Genomic DNA, 20,221 nt, shown 5'->3' on the forward strand with positions numbered 1-20,221 from the left:
TGAAATAAAACCCAGTGACAATAACAATTTTCAGATTATTATTGTTATTATTATCAGTGGAAATATCTAAATACAGAGTTGCTAATATTATCTAAATGTCCAGTCTTCAACAAAAATATTGTGAGACATGCAAAGAAACTGGAAAGTGTGACTCGTACTCAGGAAAAAAAAGTAGTCATTAGAGAAGTTTGAACATCCCCTAATACTAGAGCAGATAAAAGCTTCAAAGAAGCTCTTAGAAAGAAGTCCCAAGTAGTAAAGGAAACCATAGTTAATGAATTACAGAAATGCATGATTGGGGGGGGGGGTCCAAAATGGTGACACAGGAACACCATGGACTTACATCCTCCACTGGGTGACTAAATCTACATGCACAAATAAAGCAATAGCTCCTGAAGAACAGAGAGGTGACTGAACAGCTTCTGCACAACAAAGGAGAGAGTGACCACACAGAAAATAACAGAAGAGATGACACAAGGCAATGATGGGTAAACTCACACCTAGCACTGTCACCTGCAGTAGGGAGGGATAAGACTAAGGGACCATCAGTAGATTCACCGTCCTGGGCCACAGAAAAGTGAACTAACCTTAGAGAGTCTGCCAAACAGCAAAGGAGCTGCTAGAACACTTTCCAGGGGTCAGTGGTACTGGTGAACACCATTGTTTACATTCCCCCTGCGCCTTGATAATAGATGGAAGCAGAGTCTGGGTGCCCCAACCTGCCTACTGTCCCAGTGAACGCTGGGTCCATAGCCCACACCAGTCCTAGCTGCTCCTCAAGGCCGCCCCAACCTGTGCCACCCAAGTTCCACCTCTCTCACCAAGGTGGCCCTAGTATGGCACTGACTGGGACATTCCAGGACAGAGCCCACTATAGCTTAAGTAATCTCATCAAGGCAGCACAGGTACAAAGCAATTCCAGGACCCTCTAGCCTGCACCTGCTTCAGCTCCAGTTGTCCCAGTAGGTACCCCCTCACCCCTATGTAGAGCTTTCTGAGATCCCTTGGCCTGTGCCTGCCTCAGCTTCATCCATCTTGCCACAGTGGCTCCTGTGTGGAGTGCCCGGAACCCCCCAGTCTGCACTGCCTCAGTTTTTGCCATCCTGCCAGGCATGCCCTGCATAGAATACCCTGGAACCCTCTAAGTCTGTGCCTGCTTTAGTCTCAGCCATCTTGCCAGGGTGGTTCTGGGGCAGACTGCCCTGAAAGCCCAGCCTGTGCCCACTATAACTCAAGCCAGCCAACTAAAGCTGTCAGGTATACACAGTCTATACAAGGGAAATTACTACACAAGGCCACTCCCTTTAAGACCAGGAGAGATAACTGTTTTGCCCAATTCATAGAAACAGGAAGACCAACAAAATGAGGAGACAGAGGATTGTGTCCCAAATGAAAGAACCAGGCAAAATAACTAAATGAAACACAGAAAAACAGTCTTCCTGATAAAGAGCTCAAAGTAATGGCTAGAAAGGTGCTCATAAGACTTAAAAGTGATGAACTCACTGAGAACTTCCACAAAAATATATAGAATACAAAAGAGAACCAATCAGAGTTGGAAAAATACAATAACTGAACTAAAAAATACACAACAGTGAATCAAGAGCAGATTGGAAGATGCAGAATGGATCAGTGATTTAGAAGACAGGGTAATGGAAAGCACTCAAGCTGAGCAGAAAAAAGAAAAAATAATTAAAAAAAAATTAGGATAGGTTAAGGGACCTGTGAGACAATATCAAGCATGTGAACATTCACACTATTAGAAATCCCAGAAAGAGAAAAAACAAGGAGCAGAAAAATTATTTGAAGAATAACTAAAAACTGTCCTAACCTGAGGAAGAAAACTACCATCCAGGTCCAGGAAGCAAAGGGAGTCCAAAACAAGATGAATTCAAGGATGTTCACACCAAGACACATAATAACTAAAATGTCCCAAGATTAAAGATAAAGAGAGAATCCTAAAGGCAGAGGAGAAGCAACTAGTTATGTACAAGGGAAACTCCATAAGGCTATCAGCTAATTTTTCAACAGAAACTTTTGCAGGCCATAAGGTAGTGGGAATATAATCAAACTTCTGAAAGAAAAAAAAAAAAAAACAACTCTACAACCAAGAACACTCCACCTGGGAAGGTTACCATTTAAAAATTCAAGGAGAGATAAAGAGTTTTCAGACAATGATGGAAACAATCCCACTTACAATTACATCAAAAAGAATACCTAGGAATAAATTCAACCAAGGAGGTAAAAGACCTGTACTGTGAAAACTATAAGATGGTGATAAAAGAAACTGAAGAACACACAAATAAGAAGATACACTATACTCATGGATTAGATGAATATTGCTGAAATATCCATCCTACCCAAAGCAAGCTATATATTCAATGCCATCCTTACCAAAATACCAACAATATTTTTCAGAGAACTAGAACAATCCTAACATTTATGTGGAACCAAAGAAGACCCAGAATAACCAAAGTGATCTTGAAAAAGAACAAAACTGAGGGTATCCCGATTCCAGATTTCAAGATACACGACAAAGCTGTAGTGATAGAAACAGAATGGCAGCAGTGCTAAAAAAGACACGCATCAACAGAACAGAGAGACTAGAAATAAACCCATGTGTATACGGTCAATTAATCTACAACAAAGGAGGTATAAACTGAAGACAGGTATCGGTTGAAGACAGTCTCTTCAACCAATGGTGTTGGGAAAACTGGACAGCTACCTGGAAAACAATGAAACTGGACCACTTTCTAACACAATACACAAAAATAAACTCAAAATGGATTAGATACCTAAATGTGAGAGCTGAATCCATGAAACTCCCAGAAGAAAACAAAGGCAGTAATCTCACATCAGCTGTAGAAAAATTTTCCTAGATATATCTACTTTGGTAAGGGAAACAAAAGCAAAATTAAACTATTTGGATTACATGAAAATACAAAGCTTTTGCAAAACAAAGGAAACCACCATCAAAAAGACAATCTACCTGATGGAAAAAGATATTTATAAATGATATATCCAATAAGGAGTTAATACCAATGTATATAAAGTCCTTATACAACTCAACTCCAAAAAACAAAACCAAAAAAAAAAATGCAATTAAAAATGGGTAGAAGACATGAATAGACATTTTTCCAAAGAATACATGCAGATGGCCAACAGACACATGAAAAGAGGCTCAACATTACTCATCATCAGAGAAATTCAAATCACAACCACAATGAGGTATTACCTCACAACTGTCAGAATAGCTAAAATCAAAACCATAAGAAACAACAAGTGTTGGTGAGGATGTGGAAAAAAAGGAACCCTCATGTATTGCTGATGGGACTGAAAACTGGTGCAGCCAATGTGGAAAACAGTATGAAGTTTCCTCGAAAATTAAAATAGAATTACCATATGTTCCAGTAATTCCACTACTGGGTATTTACCAAAAGCAAATGAAAATACTAATTCAAAAAGATATTATGTACTCTTATGTTTATTGCAGCATTATTTATAATAGCCATTTATAATGGAAGTCATCAAGTGTTCATCCATACATTCATAGATAAATGGATAAAGAAACTGTAACATATATATTCAATGGAATAACTCAACCATAAAAAGAATATTGCTCTTTGAAACAACATGGATGGATCTAGAAGGTGTAATGATATAAGTGAAATAACCAGAGAATGACAAATACTGTACAATTTCACTCATGTGTGGAATTTCAGAAACAAAAATAAATAAGAGACCAGCAAAAAAACCACACTCAAGGGGCACCTGGGTGGCTCAGTCGGTTGGGCGTCCGACTTTGGCTCAGGTCATGATCTCGTGGTCTGTGAGTTTGAGTCCCGCGTTGGGCTTTCTGCTGACAGCTCAGAGCCTGGAGCCTGTTTCAGATTCTGTGTCTCCCTCTCTCTCTGACCTTCTCCCATTCATGCTCTGTCTCTTTCTGTCTCAAAAATGAATAAACGTTAAAAAAAAATTTTTTTTAAAAATAAAATTAAAAAAAGAAAAAAACCACACTCAAATATAGAGAACTGGTGATTGCCAGAGGAGAGGTGAAGGATGGGTGAAATAAGGGATGAGCACTGAGTACTGTATAAAATTGTTGAATCACTTATTGTACACTTGGAATTAATATAACACTGCATGTTAATTATGCTGAAATTTTAAAAACGGATTAAAAAATTTTAAAGTAAAAAAAAAAAAAGAAATGAGTCTAGAAGGTGACTAGAATCCACTGAATAAAATGGAAAACACTAGAAATGGTAAACATGTGTGTTAATAGAAAATACTCTATAGGTGTATTTTTTCATTTTGTATCTACCTACGTTAAAAGATATGTTATATAAAGCAAGAATCAAAAAACTTTTATTGAGCTTATTATTTACAGAACTATAACTACATATGGCAATATTAATGCAAAAGGGAAGGGAACAGAATTATTTTCAAGTACATTTTCTACATTTTAGTGGAACAGAGTTAATCGTAATCTAAAGAGATTGTGAAAAAATAAATTTATCTTATGATCCCTAGAACAAATGCAAAGTAAACAATTTTTAAAATATAGTTTAAAAATCAATGGAGGAATTAAAATGGCATACTACAATATTTACTTAAGACAAAAGAAGGCAGTCAAGGAGGAACAGAGGAATAAAAAGACAGAAGGCACATAGAAAACAAGTAGCAAAATGGAAATCTGAATTATGTTAATTCAACTACATTTATTATTATTATATATCAACGGTCCAAAAACTCTAATTAAAAGGCAGTTGTCAGACTTGATTAAAAAAACAAGACTCAACCAACTGCATGCCGTCTACAAGAGACATACTCTAGATTCAAGGATACAACTATGTTGAACGTGGAAGCATGAAAACAGGTATGAATGCCATGACTGGCCTGGAATGGCTATAGTAACATCAGGCAAAATCAGCTCTAGAACTTTTACTAGATACAAAGAGATACTTTGAATAAAAGGGTCAATACATCTAGAGGACTTAACAATGATAAATATGTGTATACCTAAAACAGGGCAAAAATTAACAGAATTAAAGGGAAAACCAGTAGATTTCAGTAATTGATAAGACAACTGGGAAGAACAGCAAGTCAACCGACAGAACACTTTGCCCAATGTATATAAAATATACATTCTTTTTGAGCTTACATGGAACTTTCTCTGAAACAGACCATACATTATGCCATAAATGCTTGGATTAGAAAAGTGGTTTAAAATCAATAACTTCAGTTTCACTGCAAGCAGATATATAAAGGGTAAATTAAATCCCAAGTAAATAGAGTATAGAAAATAAGAACAGAAAGGAATAAAATAGAAAGCAAACAGAGAAAATTAACATAGCCAAAAGATGGATGTCTAAAAAGATTAGTAAGATAAATAAATAATACTAAAATGATTATATTACCAAAACTGATTAAGGATAAAAAGAAGGGAAACTCAAATTATTAGTATAAAAATAAAGGTCATACCACTAGGCACCCTATGCTAATAAATTCAACAACTTCAGTAAAACAAATTCCTTGCAAACCTCAGTCTACCAGGACTGACAAAAGATAAGACAGAAAACCTAAATTGTCCTGTATCTTTTCAAGAGTTGAATTATAAAATATTCTGACAAAGAAAACACTGGCTCATATGACTTCAGTAATATATTCCGTCACACCCACTTAATGAAGAAATAGTATCAATCTTATATAACTATTATAAATAAATAGAGGTGACAGGAATAATTCTCAATTCTTTTTGAGGCCAACAGTACTGATATTCAAATCAGACAAATACAATGCAGGAAAAGAAAGCTACAGATCACTATCCTTCACGAGCACAGACTAAAGGTCCTGAAAATATCAGCAAATCAAACTCAGCCATAAATATTAAAAGGTAATAATATATGATGACCAAGTTAGGTTTATCCCAGAAAGGAAAAGACTAATTTAACATTTGAAAATAAACATGCAATTAACCACAACAACAGAATTAAGGACCGAGAACCCATAAGATTTTAAGTGATGCAGAAAAGTCTTTAGTAAAATGCAAACCCATTCATAATAAAAACCCTCAGAAAATTAGGAATTGATTAGAAAATTTTAAATCTGAAAAAGAGCAACTGCCAAAAACCTACATCTAACATCACACTTTATAGTGAAATATTGAACATTTTCTCATAAAATTGGGAACAAGGAAAAAATATTTTCTCTTACCATTTCTGTTCAAGAAGTTACTCTGAAGTATAATAGGCTAGTGCAATAAAGCAAGAAATAGAAATAAAATGTGTAAAGACCTGAAAGGCAGAATTGCAACCTTTTATTTCCAAATGACATGATTACGTATCTAGAGAATGCTAAGGAATTTACAAAAGAATTATTTGAACTCATAAATGAACTCGGCATAATCATAGGGCATATAAGGTTAACATAAAAATCAACTGTATTTTTGTATACTAGCAGCAATTAGAAAATTATATAAAATAGTGCCACTTAAAAGGACATATTAAAGTTTTTAAGTACTTAGGAAAGAATTTTTAAAAATGTGTAAGACCTAGGGGTACCTGGGTGGCTCAGTTGGTTAAGCCTCTGGCTCTTGATTTTAGCTCAGGTCATGATCTCATTTTGTGAAATTGAGCCCCAAGTCAGGCTCTGTGCTGACAGCATGGAGCCTTCCTGGGATTCTCTCTCTCCCCTTCTCTTTGTGCCTCCCCGCTCACACTCTTTCTTAAAATAAACATTAAAAAAAAAAAGAAATAAAAATGTGTAAGACCTGTTCACTGATATCTATAACGCACTGTTGAAATATCCATGTTCATAGATTAGTAGACTTAATATTGTTAGGATATCAATTATCTTTAAATTCATCTGTAGATTCAATGGAAACCCAATCAAAATCTCAGTGGGCTGTCTTATAAAAATGGACTGATTTTAATATATACATGGAAATTAGAAAGATCTGAAATGGCCAAAAGAATCCCAAAAGAGAAAACCATGTTGGAAAACTTACATTACCTTATTTCAAGACAATATGAACACATAGTGTGATACTGGAATAAGGACAAAGTGACCAACAAACCAGAACATAGTCTAGAAACATATCCACACACACACGGGGTCAACCGATTTTCAACAAAGCTGTTAAAGCATTTCAGTGGGGGTAAAGAACATGTTTTAGACAAATGGCACAGGATCACTGGATAATGTATAGAAAATGAATCCTAACCCTGGTCCATACCTTATATAAAAATTGATTCAACCTGCATCAGAGACTGAAACCTAAAAGCAAAAATTACAGTTTTCAGGGAAAAAAAATGTAAGAGAATAATTGCTATCCTGGAATAGGAAAAGGTTTATTTGGACAAAAAAAGCACTAAATATAAAATTGGTAATTTTTCACCAAAATTAAAAACATCTGCTCATCAAAAGATATTTAGAAAATGAAAGGTACATGTTATAGACTGTGAATAAATATTTGCTATATATATATATATATATTTGATATACATATTTGATACATATATTTGAGATATATATATATTTGAGATATATATATATTTGAGATATATATATATTTGAGATATATATATAGATAGATAGATAGATCTGACAAAGGACTTGTATCCAGAATATATAAACAATTTTACCAATTAATAAAAAGACAAAAACCCAACCTGTTAAAGACTTGGAATACACCTCACAAAAAAATATGTATGAATGGCCAATATGCATAGGAAAATGTGCTGAATATTAGTATTCCTCAGAGGGATACAAATTAAAGCCTCAATGTGATACCACATCACACTCACTAGAAGACGGACAATATTGACTGATGTAAAGTACCTAAATCGCAACCAGTTTTTACAAATTGACAGCCTTTGAGTCAGCAATTCCACTCTTGGGTATTTAATCAACAAATGAAAATATATACAATGAAAGACTCTCAAAAAATGCCAACATCTCAATTCATAAGAGAAAAAAAAAAAACACTGGAAACCTCAATGTCATCAAAAGAATAACAACAATACGTTTATAAGACAGAATAGTACTTGAGTGAACTATACCACACAATGATGAATCTCCAAAACCTTATGCTGAGTGACAGAACGCAGATGAAAGAGTACCTATTGTATGATTCCACTTGAATGAAGCTCAAAAATAAACAAAACTAATCACTGGCAAAGGGATTAAGAAGAGTAGTGCTCATGAAGGGTGGAAACTGACGGGTGAGGAGTCCATGAAGAGCTTCTGGGGGCAAGGGATATGTACAGCTTGTGGATACACAAGGCAATACATTGTTAAAACTCATTAAATTGTACCCTTAACATCTACATATCTTAATGCATATAAGTTTCACAAAGGATTACTGGATCATTCGTAGATAAGACTGTAGATTAAACTTCCACTTTTTAGTTTAATATTCTAGACCTCAGTCTTGCGTAGCTCAGATTCTCCTTAATTAAAAAGTACAATCAACCATTAAGAGCAGCACAAGAGGAGACAGCATCTGGATGTCCAGGATCAAACCAAATTGTGACTGGCATCATCAATTTCAGTATACTCCTTTTTTTAAAACTTATTTGTGATTATAAAACACATGTTATTTATTCTAGCCCCAGATACAGGCTATTATATTTAATTCCTATGAAATCACCCATGCTCACATCTATGTAATACTAATAAATCTGGAATGCACTCTAACTGATCTTACTTGGCTAAAAACAGACTTTCTTTATTTCTCTCTCTCTTTCTCTCTCTCTTTCTCTCTCTCTCTAAACAATTAATGGAAATAAATCCTGAGGATTTATGCTTTAACAACATTTAAATAATTATGGATGCAATTGGTTATGCTGGGTTTTTGGGAGAATCCTGGCGCAGATACTAATTTGCCACTTTAAAAAAAAATTTTTTTAAGTTTATTTACTGAGAGAGAGAGAAAGAGAGAAAAAGAGAACACGTGCATGCATAAGTGGGGGAGGGGCAGGTAGAGAGGGAGAGAGCATCCCAAACAGGCTGTGCACTGCCAGCACAAAGCCTGATGTGGGCTTCAACTCACAAACCGTGAGATCATGACCTGAGCAGAAGTCAAAAGCTCAACCCACTGAGCCATCCAGGAGCCCCCTAACTTGCCTCTTATGCTTAATATATTACATAGTACACCTGTCTTGTGGCTCCTCTTTTTGCCTCCAGTCTCTCTCACCTCATCAACTCACCATTCATATTGCTACCAGAATAATTTTCTTAAAAATGGATTTCCTCATACCAACAGTCTGCCTTCTCCTTTAAATATTACCAAATAGCCTTTTACAAGCTCTTACCAATTATAGGACACATCACTAATGCCGATGAGTGACCTTACTGCATAAAAATATCATATGTCAACCTAGTTTTGTAATTGTCTTATCAACATTCAAGCTACGTTTTGTAATACTGCATATTCATTGGATGACTTTCTGGCAAGGTACTGTCCAAGGTGTTAAGAATCAACACATGCATAGAACAATCCCAGTTCTTTAGAAGTTAACAATGAATTGGGGAAACAAGGCATAGACACTAGATAAAGTGAAGCAATAATGAGAAAGGTCTATGATTTAAAAATCAGCATTTAAGCAATAATTTTCCCAGGAGTTCGTTCAGAATAGTTTCCTGCAAGTAGACCTTAAAACTGAAACACAAATGCTTCATTTGGGGGAATACGTGAGGGTAGAGTACAGGAAGAAATCAGCTAGCTGGTAGGATGATGCCAAAATATGAAAGCCTAGCAACTCAGACTCTTAAGTTCAGACTTTATTCCAGAGGTGGTGAGGGGTAATTCAGAGGTTTCCAAGTTGAGAAGGGGCAAGCATATGGAAATAGTTTCTTGAATACAAAGCTATAGTCTTTCTACAGAGGACTCCTACAGGAAGTAAGATAGGTCATAGGAACAGGTAAGGGTAAAAGCTCATAAAGAAGAGTAGACAACCTATGACACTGGGGTCAAATGGCTTTCACGGTTCTTATTACATGCAATTATTACTTTCTATTTCTTTGTTTCTCTCCCTCATTAGACACAAAATCCTTGGAGGCAGAATCAATTTATTATTACTTGTTATAATGCTTTCCATTATTGTTACAATATTAGTTCCTGGCATATAGTAGGGACTCAACTCTTGTTTTAAAGAACACATTGGGGTGCCTGGGTGGCTCAGTTGGTTAAGGGTCTGTTCTTGACTTTGGCTAAGATTATGACCTCATGGTTTGGGAGTTTGAGCCCTATGTGGGGCTCTGCACTGACAGGGTGGAACCTGCTTGGGATTCTCTCTCTTTCTCTCCCTCCCTCTCTCTCTGTCCCTCCCCCCTTTGCTTGCTTTCTCTCTGTCAGAATAAACTTTAAACCAATTTATAAAGAACACATTAAGAGTGAGAGGTATGATTGCAGGACTCTGGTTGCAAGATCTTTATCACTCCAAACTTAAAGTCTTTAACTTTTGTAGGTCTATAGATTGTGGCTAGATGCATCCCTAGGTGAGGTGCTCAATTCAAAGGAAGAGTCTTGTCATCTACATTTTCTAGAGAAAAGGCATATCAAAAAAAAAAAAATGGACAGGACCCCTTGATGTCTACACTAGAGGGTAAGACCCTCTTTTTGTTCTGATTAATAGATTCATAAGAATTCTTAAAAGCCACAGGCTCTGATGGAGTTGATACTGTCAAGGGCTGCAATGCTTTTCTCCTTTTCCTCAGCATTTTTCCTGCAGCTCCTTACCTCCCTCGGTGAAACGGCAATAGGTTCCTTAACATGAGTGACAGCTCCTACTATGCATACATAATCATAGTAAACCCTCAGCAAGTAATTAATTGGATGACTGCTTGTATGAATCATAGCAAGTTATGGAAAATCTCCTATTCTGCAATGACAATTTCTAATTAATGTGAACATGAAATATTTATGATTTATAGCAACGCAGTCATAAGAAGTGGTCTCGGAATCAGGAGACAGTCTCCACCTAAAATTTAGTTTTCTGTTTCTCTGTGTTTCCTTTATGGTCACATGCATTCTGTAACAATTCATACTCTTTGCTATAGGTCTTTTTCTACCCTGAATTCTACTCATCTTCCAAGTTCCAGCTCAAGCGATGACATTTTTCAAGTCATCAAGCTCTTTTGTATACTTAATTTCTCTGAATTTTTAGCACTTATTTTAATTAACCTGGAGCTGCCTCAAGATATCTCTTCTTTTACCATGTTATCTTCAACTGCATTTAACACACTGACTATACATTTACTATCGGTATTGCACAGTACTAAGTGCCAGGTGGGAGGGGTGGGGTGACAATGAGAAAGACATATGCACTTCCTCTAAGGATTCAGTGTGTTGGTATAACGATCCAGAGTAATATATGATCAATGTCATGAAAAAGAAGATAGAGGTGGTGTAAGTAACAGCAATATAAATTAAGATATATAAAGTGGGGTTTGAGAAGTAACACCAGGTTGGAGGCTACAGCAAGTATTTTTTTTCCAACACCTTTTTCCTTCTTTCACCTCTTGTGAGAATCTTTTCCCCATTTCCATTCTCCAGCTTCAATACGTGACCATCTGGACACAGTGATTGGTCTAAAGGCTGAACATGTGACCAAAGCCAAGCCAATCGAAGTCCTTCCCACCCAAGTGTTTTCAAACTCTAGCTGAAGGAGACTGCTTCTTCTTTTTTTTTTTTTTTCCTAGTTAAAAGTTGTAAAACTGTGAGACCGAAGTAGCCTGTGGCCACATCTATTTCCACCAAAGTCAGAAGTGTTGGTCTGAGATAATTTGGTAGGCATGTGGAGAGAAGCAAAAAGCAGCAGCACACAGTCCTAATCATGTTCAAGCTCCTGACTGTTACAAACTGAATACCTGTGTCCCCCGAAATCCATGTTAAAATCCTAATCCCTAAATGTGCTGGAGGTAGGGTCTCTGTGAGGTAATCATAAGGTCAAGAAGGTGGAACCCATATTGGGATTAGTGCTCTCCTAAGAAGGGAAAGGGAGACCACAGCCCTCTTTCCCAGCCATGTGAGGATGGAACAAGGCATCCTTCTGCAAGCCAAGATGAGGGCTCTCACTAAAAACTGAATGTACTGGCACATTGATCTTGGATTTCCCAGCCTCCAGAACTTTGAGAAATGAATGTTTGTTGGTTTAAACCACCCATGCCTATGGTATTCTGTTGCAGCTGCCCAAACTAAGACACCGATCCTACCTATTTCCGAGGTCAGATTCAGCCCTGACTTGCCCCTACACCATTAAATTGCTGGCATTAATACAACTCCAGTTCTTGCTTAAATTAGTTTGAGATAGGCTTCTGTCCCCTGCAGACAAAGTGTGCTGGCTAACCCGGGAAAGTCACAAGTACTGAAGGGAGAACACTGCATTCAAGACCACTCTTGAAGGATGGGTAGGACTCCAAAAGGTGAACAAGAGACAGGAGGATTCACAAAGGCAGAGAGGAGAGAAAGGGCAGGGCTGTAGCCAGAAACAATGCACTCAGGGGGTTTGGTGGGAAATGAAGCTGAAGGCAAAGACTGTTGTTATAGCATCTTCAAATCTTGGCCGCAAGGGTGGTTTTTGGTGGCTTAAAGTTGTGGTAGGCTAAGTAAGGGCCCCTCCCCCAGAACATTCAGATTTTAATCCCTAGAACCTGTAACCATTACCTGACATGACAAAGGGGACTTTGCAGATGTGAATGAACGCAGGAACTTGAAATGGGGAGATTATTTTGGGTTATCTGAGAGGACCCAATAATCACAAGTGTCCTTATAAGAGGCGGACAGAAAGATCTGGTGAGAGGAGGAAGTGTGACCATAAGGACAGAGTCAGAGGTAGAGATGTGACAATGGGAGCAGAGGTCAGAAACAGAGACCTGAAGGTGCTACACCACTAGCTTTGAAGCTGGAAGGGGCCACGAGGCAACAAATACAGGCAGACTCCAGAAGCTGGAAAAGACAAGGAAAGAGACTCTCCCCTACAACTTCTAAAAAGAATGCAGACCTTGTCAACACCTTGACTTTGGCCCAGAAAATCTGAGTTCAGATTTCTGATCTCCAGAACTTTAAGATAATATATTTGTACCGTTATAAGCCACTAAATTTGTAGTAACTTGTTAAGAAAGCAACAGAAAATGAATTCCAATCTTTTATGTTTGTTAGATACTTTCTAACTTCAGATGTCATTGTCAGTAACTACACTGTAAGCTCCTGGATATAAATCCCATGTCACATACTTCTGTGTGTCTTTACACAGAGACTGTTCACAGCTGGGTCAATTAAATCTTAGGAGTTTGTATAATTCACGGCAGCTGACCCTGTTTGAACGATAGCATTTGATAATCTGGATCTTGAGGACTTACTCTCTTTTTTAAAATATTTATTTTGAGAGAGAGAGAGGATGCGTGTGTGTGCCGGGGAGGGAGAGAGGGAGAGAGGGAGAGAGGGAGAGAGAGAATGAATCTCAAGCAGGCTCTCTGTGTTATTAGCACAGAACTTGATGTATGGTTCAATCTCACAAACCAGGAGCACATGACCTGAGCTGAAATCAAGAGTCAGACACCTAGCTGACTGAGCCACCCAGGCACCCCATTACTCTCCTTTTGGAAAAGAATTATTCAATACTTGATTATCACAAAGTATTCCTTTTTTTTTTTTTTTTTTTTTCCCCTTCCACAGCTTCACTTTTTTTGGAAGGTAGAAAAGCTTACAATCAAGTCACGGAAGAGGCTGGACTGGGCTTGAGAGGTAATAACTTGCTTGGATCGGATTTTAATATTCTTGAAATTTGTATTATTTTGAGTATTTAATGGCAGGGAGACCTATTTTGAGATTCATTCTACCCTACAGATTCTGCAGTAAACACTCCTGCATATTTTGATAGTATAATTCTTATGGCAGAAACATTGTGCCCAAAACAAATGTATTTTTTTTTTTTAACTCTTGATGATTGAAAGATGGTATTAGAGGACTATAGTATTTTATTTTAAAATATACTATACACATCTAGGGGTGCCTGAGTAGCTCAGTTGGTTAAGTGTCCAACTCCTGGTTTTGGTTCAGGTCACAATCTCACGGTTCATGGGATCAAGCCCTGCATCAGGCTCTGTGCTGACAGCATGGAGTCTGCTTGGGATCCTCTCACCCTCCCCCACTTCCCCTATCTCCGCACCATCCCCCACTCACAGTTTCTCTCTGAAGATAAGCAAATATTAAAAAAACATATACTATACACATCTAAATGTGATTCGTCTTTAGAACTTAAACGGGAATTAAACATTTTTATGTGTGCATAGAATATAGTTGCATCAATGATACAGGGCTAGATCCTGCATATTTTGCTTCTGATTTTATTTATTATTTAATGAAGTCTCATTTTTCATCTTTTGAACATTTGAAAATGTCTGGTTATATGTTAAGGGTATTTGTTTTCATTTTGTTCTGTTAGGGCAGGGAATTTTAAATGCTACCACCTCACCAGCTTTCAAATATAGACTGAAATATCTGCTTGACATATGGACACATCCAGATATAAATATATGCAGCCTCCTTGGGCAAAAATCTCCAGAACGCTGAGTTTACTGACTGTACAGCAAAATGACCTATTTAGGAAAAAGGTCAGCTGATTATAAAAAATCAAAATGATGAACAACACAACTCCAGGATGGGGGAGGATAGAGAAACCTCATTTTACCTAAGGGAGAGAAACGATACAGACCACACATCCACCAAAAGCAAAGCAAACTCTTCTGAAGTTCTGGGAAGATACGAGGTTTAAGCCAGCGATTTCACCTTCAGTGAGCCACTCAAATTCTCCATGTCTTCCTATATCATAGGAAGGGGCTGATAAAAAAAATCACCACCTATCCCATCTGAATTCAGCCAGGCACTAAATTAAAATTGACAGTTATCTGTTAGCTTTGGGAGTGGATAGACAGATTGAAGGAGTCCACGACTAAAACCTCCCCGGGTCTGTTGGTGTTATTTCCATCAGAAATGAATAGAATGGCTGTTAACTGCCCTGCTGCCATAGTCTGGAATCTCCATCATAATAATGATCAGATACACCCCTAGCACTCTCTTTAATTGCTATCTTGTTTCAGGGATGCTCAGAAAGTGGTTGTTCGTCATCTCACTGTGTAAAGGAACTCAGTAAATGTTCAGGAATAAAAGCAATCTTTAATTAATTCCAATGATCATCCAAAGCCCTACTGCTAAAATCATTTCTTCTTTTTTCATTTTAAATAATTTAGGGCCCATTCCAGCCTATCATTCAAGGGTCTCAAATATTTTATCTTCACACACCTCGGCACACCTGATTTTTTTTCCCCTGCTGTATTCTTCCTGAATATTCTCCCCTCCTCCTTCCCTCTCTGCTTTTTCCTCTTTTCCCCTTCTTTCCCACCCGATGCCCCCCCCCCACCACATACATGTACACACACACACACACTCATTCTACTTCCGTTCTGAATTATCAAACCAACAACTAGCATTAGTGTGTCCACTACACCAGGCACAGTGCTAAGTGCTTTCCATACATTATCTCATTAAACCTCACAGGAACTTTAAGTCAAGTGCTATTTTCAGCCCGGTTCAGTGATGAGGAAACCAATGCTCGGGAAGGTTGAGGAGGAAGACGCACTGCCACAAAGTGGCGGAGCCCAGATACCAGACCTAGCGCTTTCGGATTCCAGAACCTGAAGCCACACAATTCTCTGTCATGGTTAACATCTTGAAAGCTTTCACAACCCGCGCTCCCTCAGCCTCCAAACCAGACTGGAGAAGGGAAAGAGGCAGACAGCTCCAGCCATGCAGGATTTCTCTAATGAATGAATCCACGAATGAGACTCTTGGTCATCTTGGGGATCTGCTACGAAACATGTGGCTTATGTGTTTCTCCTTTGCGGACTGTTCCGTTTTTCGGCCTCAGGTATAGGTCTAGTAGATACAAAATGCCCTGGGATCCTAGTAGCTGTGAAAGCCGCACCATGTAGCCCCTGGTTGTCCCTGATGGGGGTCACATCACAGCTGCTGCTGCTGGGCTGCCAGAGGCCCTAGGTGACACTCACTCAGGCCTCTAATGTTGACGGCCATCACTCTCTCTCATGGCTGCTACTGCCCTCACCAAGGCCGACGTGGTAGGGTTGATGGTCCTTGCCCCATCAACTTTATCATGGGCTCCTGAATGACTGCCCTGGTTTCTACTCTCAAAGAATTTTCAACAGGGTTCCTCAGGGCTTTAGTTCAAGCACATGACAGGGGTCCACCTGGAGGTATACCAAGAAGCAAAGCAGCCTGTGACGCTTTCCAGCACCCAGAGACTAAGACGGACCCCACCCTCTGCCACCTCACAGAGGACTTCTGATCTGCCCAGGTCACATATGAGAAGGTGGCTTCTTCTTTTAAGAGTCTTATTCCCATGGTTTAGGGCACTCTGTCACCTGCTAACTCAAAAGATCCAATAACTGTGTCTCTTATCCCCTTCTCTTTTAATTCCTAGAAGCCAGAGTAGGCAGGGGATGAAAGTTAGGTTCCACATCTTTTTACTCTAACAGGATGCTGAAGGAACTGCCGAATGAAAAACAAACAAGTACAGATCAGATTTGTAACAAATCTGCCTTGAAATTTTCTTACACTCACTTTTAAAAATAACCCGAGTCAATAATAAATGTACTCCCCCCCAAATAAACAGTAATCCTTATCTTTTATGGATAAAGTTCGTTTCTGGAGCTAAGCCTAGAAATTATGCTAAAAGAACATGGTGGCCCCATGTGATCTGGCCTCCCTAAGTTCCCTCCAAAGACTGATGTTCAACAGAGACGCACTAAGCACAGCTTACTGGTTGCTTATAGATGGCATCTGTTCTGGTTGGTTGGTACCTGCCAATATGGGGGGGTACACACTTTTGTGAAAACTGCACTGCCTCCATCTATTCCCCACCACACTGATCTTGCTGCTCCTTGGGTCTCCAAAGGCATGCCTTGCCACAGGACCTTTGCACTTACTGCTTCCTCCTTCCACTTACTGCTTCCTCCTTCCACTTACTTCTTGGCAGAAGTGCTTGGCTCCCTTCCGCCATTCATGTCTCTGTTCAAATATTATCTCCTCAGACATTCTCTGACCACTCATTACTGGGAGACAGTACCTGCCCAAATGCTTCCTCTTTATCTCACTCTACTTTTCCTCATAATACATACCATCACCTCCACAAACTTTACAAACAAATGTATTTGCCTTTTTATGTCATGGTCCCTCCATCTGAACGTGACAACCACAAGGGGTAGGGGTAATGTGTAGTTATTTAGCATTGCTAAATTCTATCCTCAAGGCTTAGAATGGTGGTTTGTATGCAGAAAGCCATCAACAAACACTTGTTAAATGACTATTGTCACTGATTAAAAATGGGGTCTGAGAGTAAAAGGAAGAAGGCATGCTGATTCTTGTGGCTCTAAACTTCCTTCTGGTGATAATTCTACGAAAGCACTTTTTAAAACGTTTATAATAGTGCTGGCTTTGGCACCACATATACTAAAATTGGAATGATACAGAGAAGATTAGCATGGCCCCTGCACAAGGATGACATGCAAATTCGTGAAGCGTTCCATATTTTTGAGAAACTTAACAGAAGACCATGGGGGAGGGGAAGGAAAAAAAAAGGTTAGAGAAGGAGGGAGCCAAAACATAAGAGGCTCTTAAAAACTGAGAATAAACTGAGGGTTGATGGGGGTGGGGTGGGGTGGAGGGGAAAGCGGGCGATGGGCATTGAGGAGGGCACCTGTGTTGAGCCCTGGGCATTGTATGAGCACTGGGTGTTGTATGGAAACCAATTTGACAATAAATCTCATATTAAAAAAATAAAACGTTTATAATAGCTATGGCCTCGTTAAGATGTCAACCTTGATAGGCAGCTGGAAATAAACATTCTGGCTTAATACAAACAGAATATAAATGCTTCCTAATTATGTCATCATAGCACACATCTTCCTTCTCCTACTGAGTGGGCAACAAAGATACCATGGTGGATGAGTTGTTTTTTTTTTTTTTTTTTGAATGACTGCCAGCTAGTTGAGCCAGGCTTGATGTCACTTCTTTACCCGCTGAGGTGTCAGCAACTCCCAGGTAAACAGATAATGGAGCTAATAATGGTAACAATCCTAGTTAACATTCAATGAAAGCTTATGAGGTTCCAGGCATGTGATAAGCATTTCACAAGCTTTACCTCATTTGAGCCTCATAAAAATCCCAGCAAATTTTCAATTTTAGAGATAGGCAAATCTAGGATTAGAGGAACGGACTGCTTTAAGGTCACGGAGTCTGAAAATGGCACACGGCAAGTGCTCCAACCCAAGTGTTTCCGACTCCTGAGTACGACCCTTTACCCTCTATTACTAGCCCCCGTAAGCGTTGTGTGCTGTACATGCACACACAATGCATTCCACCACAAAATTCAGGGTAGAGAGCCAATCCCTTCCACCCAGGAGTTCACACACAACCATCTGACCCCAAAGCCCAATGATTTTATCATCCTAAAGTCTCATCTGTTGGCCTAAGGAAGGGGCCCTTTCTGCGTATTTCATCTTGCTCATGCTCCCCATCTTCCTACTGAAACTTTGGTCAGAGTTCCTAAATCCCGCCCATGTCGTCCACTGACTTGTGCCCTTTGTTTTACTTTCCACATTCAAATCAACAGTGCACATTCATGCAGTAGGTTAAGGAGGACAGGAATGGACATGGTCACCGAGTCAGGAAAAAGGGCTATTAGACCCCACACTCCCTCTTCTCGCACAGAAACAAAACAAGACAGAACTGCCGGGGAGTTTCAAAGAAGTGGGATAATGTAATACTGGAGCTGAAAGATGTCCCAGAAGGTCCTGTTTCTCAGCCACTTCATTCTGCAGATGAGGCAAGTGTCCCAGAGAAGATGCCCAAGGTCACAGAGCTATACCGTCCAAACCAGACATTTCAGTCCATGTTCTTCCCCCCACCCCTTACCACCTCGCAATGTCTCCAGGACAAGAACATTCTCCCATATGCGCACACAAGGCCATCAGAAGGCGAGGAGAAGGTCTCAGGTGAAAACACAGCTCTCCAACTTCTAAAGGGCTGTTACGCAAGCCTGATGGCACATGATTTAAATGGAACAAAAAATGAAATTTGCCATAGAAAGGATGTTTCAGAAAGCGGCAAGGTGCCTAACTGGTCCTCAAAGACACAATGTCGCTAGCCCGTACCACTGGCACAATTGCCTTCTCACTGTTCTTGTGAGAAATGCACAGGCACGTAAAGCTGCACGGCCACAGTCCAAGTTCACGACGGACCTCTCTTCACCTCACCCCCAGTCCCTGATTTCCTGGTGGGAAGGCACCCGTCTCCCCCCACTTCCTCCTCAGTGGCTACAGCAGGAGACGGGGAGCTATATGCATGGAATGGGGCTTACTGGGAACTTGGGCCTCAGGGCTTGGGGACCCTAGGGCTGGGCCTCCATGGCCAGCCCAGTGGGCACCTAGCTGGCCTGTGGGTGAGGCCCTATCAGCCCTGGGATGAAGGACTAGGGGAGCCATACAGGCATGAGGAGTTTGGGTATAGTGACGGAGGGTTACTTCACTGAGGAGGGACTGGAGACAACAGGGACAGAACCACCACAGGAGGTATGGAATTTGGGAACCAGAGGTGGTCCTGGCAACAGCCGGAACTGCAGAAACACCCAGCATGGCCGGGGCATGAGGAAGACTGCCCCCACCTCACTGCCCTCTCCACTTCCATTTCTCTTCAGGGGTCTTCAAATTCAACAAGCATTTCTTGAGTACATACTATGTGAGCACCACTGTTAACACAGTCACTTAAGAGTCAGTTTCCAACTCATGTATTTGAAAGAGTTTTTTTTTTTTTTTAAAGGATGATTCTTTGTTTCTGCATCGGGCTCACTGTTTATATACTACAACAGAATTTAATGCTCAGAACTCCATAAAAGAGACAATGGAGGGGTTTTGTTTCTGTAGAAAGGAAGATGGGGCGGCAATGCAAGCTGGTGCAGCCACTCTGGAAAACAGTATGGAGGTTCCTCATAAAACTAAAAACAGAACTACCCTACGACCCAGCAATTGCACTACTAGACATTTATCCATGGGATACAGGTGTGCTGTTTCAAAGGGACACATATACACACCCCCATGTTTATAGCAGCACTACTGACGATAGCCAAAGTATGGAAAGAGCCCAAATGTC

The 20,221-nt window shown here is 39.5% G+C and overlaps 1 protein-coding gene and 1 non-coding gene across 2 annotated transcripts in view; one reads left to right on the forward strand and one right to left on the reverse strand.

Moving 5' to 3' along the window:
• Positions 1-20,221, reverse strand: part of NWD2 (NACHT and WD repeat domain containing 2) — a 182,036-nt gene that overhangs the window by 144,954 nt on the left and 16,861 nt on the right. The gene's annotated exons all lie outside the window — the stretch shown is intronic.
• Positions 17,501-17,607, forward strand: LOC125164981 (U6 spliceosomal RNA). Its single transcript, XR_007151890.1, has one exon. It is a non-coding gene; the product is annotated as a U6 spliceosomal RNA (small nuclear RNA).

This window comes from Prionailurus viverrinus, chromosome B1 (assembly GCF_022837055.1).
Source record: "Prionailurus viverrinus isolate Anna chromosome B1, UM_Priviv_1.0, whole genome shotgun sequence".
In the NCBI taxonomy this organism is placed as follows: domain Eukaryota; kingdom Metazoa; phylum Chordata; class Mammalia; order Carnivora; family Felidae; genus Prionailurus; species Prionailurus viverrinus.